The 8365-nt window shown below is 49.1% G+C and overlaps 1 pseudogene; it reads left to right on the top strand.

Moving 5' to 3' along the window:
• Nucleotides 1-1876: 1876 nt before the first annotated feature.
• Nucleotides 1877-7696, top strand: LOC121548126 (annotated as a pseudogene).
• The last annotated feature ends 669 nt before the right edge of the window (nucleotides 7697-8365 follow it).

The raw sequence follows: 8365 nt of genomic DNA, 5'->3' as shown, positions 1-8365 counted from the left end.
AATTGCAATTAATTGCAAAGTCCCTCTTTGCCATGAAAATGAACTTAATCCCCAAAAAACATTTCCACTGCATTTCAGCCCTGCCACAAAAGGACCAGCTGACATCATGTCAGTGATTATCTCGTTAACACAGGTGAGAGTGTTGACGAGGACAAGGCTGGAGATCACTCTGTCATGCTGATTGAGTTAGAATAACAGACTGGAAGCTTTAAAAGGAGGGTGGTGCTTGAAATCATTGTTCTTCCTCTGTTAACCATGGTTACCTGCAAGGAAACACGTGCCGTCGTCATTGCTTCGCACAAAAAGGGCTTCACAGGCAAGGATATTGCTGCTAGTAAGATTGCACCTAAATCAACCATTTATCGGATCATCAAGAACTTCAAGGAGAGAGGTTCAATTGTTGTGAAGAAGGCTTCAGGGCGCCCAAGAAAGTCCAGCAAGCGCCAGGACCGTCTCCTAAAGTTGATTCAGCTGCGGGATCGGGGCACCACCAGTGCAGAGCTTGCTCAGGAATGGCAGCAGGCAGGTGTGAGTGCATCTGCACGCACAATGAGGCGAAGACTTTTGGAGGATGGCCTGGTGTCAAGAAGGGCAGCGAGGAAGCCACTTCTCTCCAAGAAAAACATCAGGGACAGACTGATATTCTGCAAAAGGTACAGGGATTGGACTGCTGAGTACTGGGGTAAAGTCATTTTCTCTGATGAATCCCCTTTCCGATTGTTTGGGGCATCCGGAAAAAAGCTTGTCCGGAGAAGACAAGGTGAGCGCTACCATCAGTCCTGTGTCATGCCAACAGTAAAGCATCCTGAGACCATTCATGTGTGGGGTTGCTTCTCAGCCAAGGGAGTGGGCTCACTCACAATTTTGCCTAAGAACACAGCCATGAATAAAGAATGGTACCAACACATCCTCCGAGAGCAACTTCTCCCAACCATCCAAGAACAGTTTGGTGACGAACAATGCCTTTTCCAGCATGATGGAGCACCTTGCCATAAGGCAAAAGTGATAACTAAGTGGCTCGGGGAACAAAACATCAACAATTTGGGTCCATGGCCAGGAAGCTCCCCAGACCTTAATCCAAATGAGAACTTGTGGTCAATCCTCAAGAGGCGGGTGGACAAACAAAAACCCACAAATTCTGACAAACTCCAAGCATTGATTATGCAAGAATGGGCTGCCATCAGTCAGGATGTGGCCCAGAAGTTAATTGACAGCATGCCAGGGTGGATTGCAGAGGTCTTGAAAAAGAAGGGTCAATACTGCAAATATACTTAATAATATGCATAAACTTAATGTAATTGTCAAAAAAAGCCATTGACACTTATGGAATGCTTGTAATTATACTTCAGTATGTCATAGTAACATCTGACAAAAATATCTAAAAACACTGAAGCAGCAAACTTTGTGAAGACCAATACTTGTGTCATTCTCAAAACTTTGACCACGACTGTACTATGAGAAGGGATTTGGTTGGGTATTGCTCTGTTTCTTTCAGTTCAATAAAAGCAAACAAAACCACAAAAATATATTTAACTTAGTGTCAACTCTTTTATGCTAGCCTCCCTTTTCACAGATATGCCAGCTGTTTACCGTCTCTCAAAACACAAAAAGTTCAATACACTTGAACTTCAATAATCTCTACAAATGGAACAGACATGCACTCAGAGGAGAGTTGTTTATCTCTCCTCTGTTTATCTGTTGCATTGTGAGAGCCATTTAGTGTTTTTACATAACTAGCATATTAGTGAGGCAGCCACAACAGCCGAAATTCTGCAGAGAGCTCTGATATTTCCTTCCCAGTACTGCTAAAACATGGGACACAGTTTGGGACACAAAAAACTACGGACACAGTGGGAGAAGCCACTCGTTAGTATCTATGAGTAGGGCCAGGAGTTACTCCTCTACTAACCTGACCAGAATAAACGACCCACTGGGCACAGACGTCAATTCAACGTTCATTCCACGTTGGTTCAAAGTAATGTCATTAAAATGATGTGGAAACAATGTTGATTCAACTAGTGTGTGCCCAGTGGGTATTGGCACTAGTTATAGGCTATAGTGCCTTGCAAAAGTATTCATCCCCCTTGGCATTTTTCCTATTTTGTTGCATTACAACCTGTAATTTAAATGGATTTTTATTTGGATTTCATGTAATGGACATACACAAAATAGTCAAAATTGGTGAAGTGAAATGAAAAAAAGAACTTGTTTCAAAAAATTACGGAAAAGTGGTGTGTTATGCTATGAAGCCCCTACATAAGATCTGGTGCAACCAATTACCTTCAGAAGTCACATAATTAGTTAAATAAAGTCCACCTGTGTGCAATCTTAGTGTCACATGATCTGTCACATGATCTAATCGTACTACACCGGCTCTGACGCTCGTCGGATGTGGCAGGGCTTGCAAACCATTACAGACTACAAAGGGAAGAACAGCCGCGAGCTGCCCAGTGACACGAGCCTACCAGACTAGCTAAATTACTTCTATGTTCGCTTTGAGGTAAGTAACACTGAAACATGCATGAGAGCATCAGCTGTTCTGGACGACTGTGTGATCACGCTCTCTGTAGACGATGTGAGTAAGACCTTTAAATAGGTCAACATTCACAAGGCCGCAGGGCCAGACGGATTACCAGGACGTGTACTCCGAGCATGCGCTGACCAACTGGCAAGTGTCTTCACTGACATTTTCAACCTCTCCCTGTCTGAGTCTGTAATACCAACATGTTTCAAGCAGACTACCATAGTCCCTTTGCCCAAGAACACTAAGGTAACCTGCCTAAATGGATACTGACCCGTAGCACTCACGTCTGTAGCCATGAAGTGCTTTGAAAGGCTAGTCATGGCTCACATCAACACAATTATCCCAGAAACCCTAGACCCACCATAATTAGCATACCGCCCCAACAGATCCACAGATGATGCAATCTCTATTGCGCTCCACACTGCCCTTTCACACCTGGACAAAAGGAACACCTATGTGAGAATGATATTAATTGACTACAGCTCAGCGTTCAACACCATAGTGCCCTCAAAGCTCATCACTAAGCTAAGGACCCTGGGACTAAACACCTCCCTCTGCAACTGGATCCTGGACTTCCTGACGGGCCGCCCCCAGGTGGTAAAGGTAGGTAACAACACATCTGCCACACTGATCCTCAACACGGGCGCCCCTCAGGGGTGCGTGCTCAGTCCACTCCTGTACTCCCTGTTCACCCATGACTGCATGGCCAGGCACGACTCCAACACCATCATTAAGTTTGCCGACGACACAACAGTGGTAGGCCTGATCACCGATAACGATGAGACAGCCTATAGGGAGGAGGTCAGAGACCTGGCCATGTGGTGCCAGGATAACAACCTCTCCCTCAACGTGATCAAGACAGAGGATATGATTGTGGACTACAGGAAAAAAAAGAGGACTGAGCACGCCCCCATTCTCATCGACGGGGCTGTAGTGGAACAGGTTGAGAGCTTCAAGTTCATTGGTGTCCACATCACCAACAAACTATCATGGTCCAAACACACCAGGAGGGTCGTGAAGAGGGCACGACAAAGCCTTTCCCCCTCAAAGATTTGGCATGGGTCCTCAGATCCTCAAAAGGTTCTACAGCTGCACCATCGGGAGCATCCTGACTGGTTGCATCACTTCCTGGTATGGCAACTGCTCGGCCTCCGTCCGCAAGGCACTACAGAGGGTAGTGCGTACGGCCCAGTACATCACTGGGGCCAAGCTTCCTTCCATCCTGGACCTCTATACCAGGCGGTGTTAGGCCCTAAAAATTGTCAAAGACTCCAGCCACCTTAGTCATAGACTGTTCTCTCTCCTACCGCATGGCAAGCGGTACCGGAGCGCCAAGTCTAGGTCCAAGAGGCTTCTAAACAGCTTCTACCCCCAAGCCATAAGACTCCTGAACATCTAATCAAATGTTCACTACTCTCTGTTTATTATCTATGCATAGTCACTTTAATAACTCTAACTACATGTACATTTACCTCAATTACCTGGACTAACCGGTGCCCCCGCACATTGACTCGGTACCGGTACCCCCTGTATATAGCCTCCCTACTGTTATTACTATTATTAAATCGACTAACACATTGACTCGGTACCGGTACCCCCTTTATATCGCCTCGCTATTGTTTTTTTACTGCTGCTCTTTCATTATTTGTTACTTTTATTTCGTATTATTTTATTTTTTATTTTTGTGTGTGATTTTTTGGGGTATTCTTTCTTCAAACTGCATTGTTGGTTAAGGGCTTGTAAGTAACCATTTCACTGTTAGGTCTACACCTGTTGTGTTTGGAACATGTGACAAATAACGACGGGGCCAGGCTACTGTGGCCTGACAGGCACCCTCCTCAGGGAGGCCTCTAACCCAGGACCCAGGGAGGCCTCTAACCCAGGACCCAGGGAGGCCTCTAACCCAGGACCCAGGGAGGCCTCTAACCCAGGACCCAGGGAGGCCTCTAACCCAGGACCCAGGGAGGCCTCTAACCCAGGACCCAGGGAGGCCTCTAACCCAGGACCCAGGGAGGCCTCTAACCCAGGACCCAGGAGGCCTCTAACCCAGGACCCAGGGAGGCCTCTAACCCAGGACCCAGGGAGGCCTCTAACCCAGGACCCAGGGAGGCCTCTAACCCAGGACCCAGGGAGGCCTCTAACCCAGGACCCAGGGAGGCCTCTAACCCAGGACCCAGGGACGCCTCTAACCCAGGACCAAGGGAGGCCTCTAACCCAGGACCCAGGGAGGCCTCTAACCCAGGACCCAGGGAGGCCTCTAACCCAGGACCCAGGGAGGCCTCTAACCCAGGACCCAGGGAGGCCTCTAACCCAGGACCCAGGGAGGCCTCTAACCCAGGACCCAGGGAGGCCTCTAACCCAGGACCCAGGGAGGCCTCTAACCCAGGACCCAGGGAGGCCTCTAACCCAGGACCCAGGGAGGCCTCTAACCCAGGACCCAGGGAGGCCTCTAACCCAGGACCAAGGGAGGCCTCTAACCCAGGACCAAGGGAGGCTTCTAACCCACGACCCAGGGAGGCCTCTAACCCACAAACCAGGCCTCAACATCAAGCAGAAGATCTCTCAGTGGGAAGGCCTCTGTCAACCAGACAGCGGTGGGAAGGCTGATAGGGTCAAAGCACTTGCACCAGTTGCATCCCGATCTCTTTCAGAGGATCTCCAGGGTAACGGAGTATGTAGTGACAGTAGGAGAGGCGAACCTCACGGCAAAGCTAACCTCTCTAAAGCCAAAAGCCTGGGTTTAGATTTCAGGGAAAACCTACAAGCACGGGGCATACACACAGGCGTCAGCAGAAAGTCGGATCCCCCTCAGAATCACTCCTGTTTCAGTAAGACTTCAACTGCAATATCAGAGTCCAAGCCATTTACAGCGCCTTCGCAAACTCTTACAACAGACACTACAAACATCTTCCAAGTAGAAAGGATCATCACCACCAATGGCGAACTGAAGTTGGGTGGTGTGTTGGAAGTTAAGTTGACCAAACCCCTACCTCTGTCAGTGGATGACCATGGAGAGAGCCTGCCCCCAGGGAATTTCTACACCTCAAGGGGCTTCTGGCGGAGGCTGGAGGGAGATTAGTTGTTCTGGGAGAAGGGAAGAAATACCTCAGCAGAGCTTCAGAGTGCTGTTGGTCCAGTGACTCACCTGCCACTGAAACCACAACAGACGTTTCAGTATCAAGGAGCAGACAGCACCCCAGCACACTGGGTTCAACACCAAGAGCAACGGCATAACCCACCCACCTAGATCTCCACCACCCCTGTGTCCTGTCAGCCGTGGCAATGGGTTTTCCAGACACAAAAATAGCAGGAAGTCATTTGAGTTTGAGGATGTGGTGCGGTTGACAGAGCAGCAGGACACACTGGGAAGTGAGGCCAAGCGCTCTGGCCTATACCACGCCTTCTCTGACGACAACATTTATGAGGACATTATCTCTGAACCACTGACCAGAGACAACCCATATGAGGATGTCAAGCCGTCTCCTACTATGTGTCTCCCCATCGGGCGTCCCCAACCCTGGACCATGACACAGAGACAGAACCCTCGGTGGCAGCGACACCACCCTCCCCTACAGAAGCCCCCCCCCCCTAGACCTGCCTTACCCAAGCATCCCACAACCACCCATAAAACACACAGACTGCCTCAGTATGTCAACAGGATTCATTTGATCTTTGACACCAAGCGAGGGAAGAAGAGAGTGAAGAGCCAGGGAGGTTCAGCTCGAGAGGAGACCAGTGGAACTGAGAGTGACCCACAGGACAACACTAAAGGAGGGTCCAGGCGCTCAGTCTATGTCCAGTCCACGCTAAAGCGGAGGCCAGGCTACCGCTCCATGGAGAAGGACCTGATCCAGCTCCAGCAACAGCAGCTCTTCCAGTTCTTTGTGGTGGTGTCACTCTGAAAGAGTTTCTCAGGAAACAACTACTCCCCTGAGATCATGCAACAGTTTCCCAACAAGTTTGAGAAGTCTTCTTGTCACTCCCGTGAAGCAGAAGACCGGCTGAAGGCCATTCCCAAGTTCTGCTTCCCAGACTCTCAGGACTGGCGGCCTTCTGGAGACCTTCACAGTGAAACCTTCTCTTTTGTCTTGACGGGAGAGGATGGCAGCCGGTGGTTTTGTTACTGTCGTAAGATCCTGCCAAGCGGAAAGGGGAAAAGAAGTTCACTGTATTGTAAGCAGGATGGGCTGCTACAACCTGTTTGCTAAGATCTTGGAGGAGGTAGAGAGGTGCAGGGAGATCTGTCCAGCCCTAGTGTCCCCCTTCATGCATAGCGTCATGGAGGCTCCTTTTCCCGCCCCTGGATGCACCATCACACTCAAGAGCTTCCTCGCAGGCTCAGGAAATGAGGTGCTGACGCTGTATCGGCCGGTAGACTCAAGGCTGGCGCACGTGGACCTGCTGCAGTGCCTGAGCGTTGGGAGACTCCTACAGGTGTTTGCCTCTCTGCTACTGGAGAGGAGGGTCATCTTCATTGCTGACAAACTCAGCGTGCTGTCTCGTTGTGGCCATGCCGCGCTGGCACTGCTCTACCCGTTCACCTGGCAGCATACATTTGTGCCCGTGCTGCCCGCTAGCATGCTGGACATTAGCTGCTCTCCCACTCCCTTCCTCATGGGGGCACTGGCGCCCTGCCTGCCCGAGCTTCTGGAGCTGCCCATAGAGGAGGTGCTTATTGTGGATTTATGCACGGACAAGTTTGTCAAACAGCTTGGTGATGAGGACTGTATCTTGCCAAGTAAGCTTCAGGCTGCACTGCTGCAGATCCTGGAGGAGAGAGAGCAGATACTGCGGCAAGATGAAGGAGACTGCACAGGAGGCCAGCAGTGTGGGCTGAGCTCCCTGGTGTCGGAGGCCTTTGTGCATTTCTTTGTGGAGCTGGTGGGCCACTACTCCCTCCACATTGGCGAGAGCAGTGCCAGCCGGGCTCGGGAGCTGCAGAGGGAGAGCTTCCGCAAGTCCCACCCCTCCCGCGGGGCCCGCCTGTTCCTGCAGCTCTTCATGGACACACAGATGTTCGCCGGCTTCATCCACGACAAGGAGCTGCGCAAGGGAGGGGGCAAAGGGCTTTTTGAATTTAGAGCTGCAGAATATCTGGCCTCAAACCCTGAATCTAGTGGGTTCCTCAAGGGACTCAAAGGACTCGGGATGAAATTCCTACTGAAGAAGTGACAATGTTGAAAATGCTTCAGTAGGAGAAGATCAGGATCTTATGCCGGATTGGCCAAGACACGTGTGCATATGATGTCACAGCTATAGATATGTACTTGAATCGACCAGAACATAATGGTGTTTGGCACATAGGTCCACAGTCTTAGATATAGGGCTTGGGTTGAGACACGACCATTCTCTTCGTATTGCACTAAAAGCACTCCATGCTGGAGTGAAGTGCAATTGTAATTGGAGGAAAACTGGAAATGTGCATTTATGTGCAAACAAGCTTCGATGAAGACTTGACATAGCAGAAGAAAGGCAGGAGGAAACATTTCAGACCTGCTTTTAACTTAAGCAAATGCCATCATAAACTAACCCATGGCATTTTCTGTTATTGCTGTTCATTTTTAAAAAATGTTTGGTTTTAGCCAAGTGTTTTGAGTGTTTGCTCTCAGTATTATGGATAAAGTTATTTTTAAGTTTAGTTTTGAACTTGTGTCTAGAATGTCTAGTTGGAGAAAAATAAGGTAGGCTACTCTTGTTACCCTTCAGCACTCTGTTACAAAACAATGTAAGAATAATTGTATTGTGTGCATGATTGTTACTTTTAATATGACATTACATGTTTTTAAACTGAGGTTAATGTATGTTGTCCCTGACATTTTGTTGTCCTTGACAAATGTTCCA

Source organism: Coregonus clupeaformis, chromosome 2, assembly GCF_020615455.1.
Source record: "Coregonus clupeaformis isolate EN_2021a chromosome 2, ASM2061545v1, whole genome shotgun sequence".
In the NCBI taxonomy this organism is placed as follows: Eukaryota; Metazoa; Chordata; class Actinopteri; order Salmoniformes; family Salmonidae; genus Coregonus; species Coregonus clupeaformis.
The sequence above is the reverse complement of the archived record's forward strand: the minus strand, read 5'-3'. Positions and strand labels throughout refer to the sequence as shown.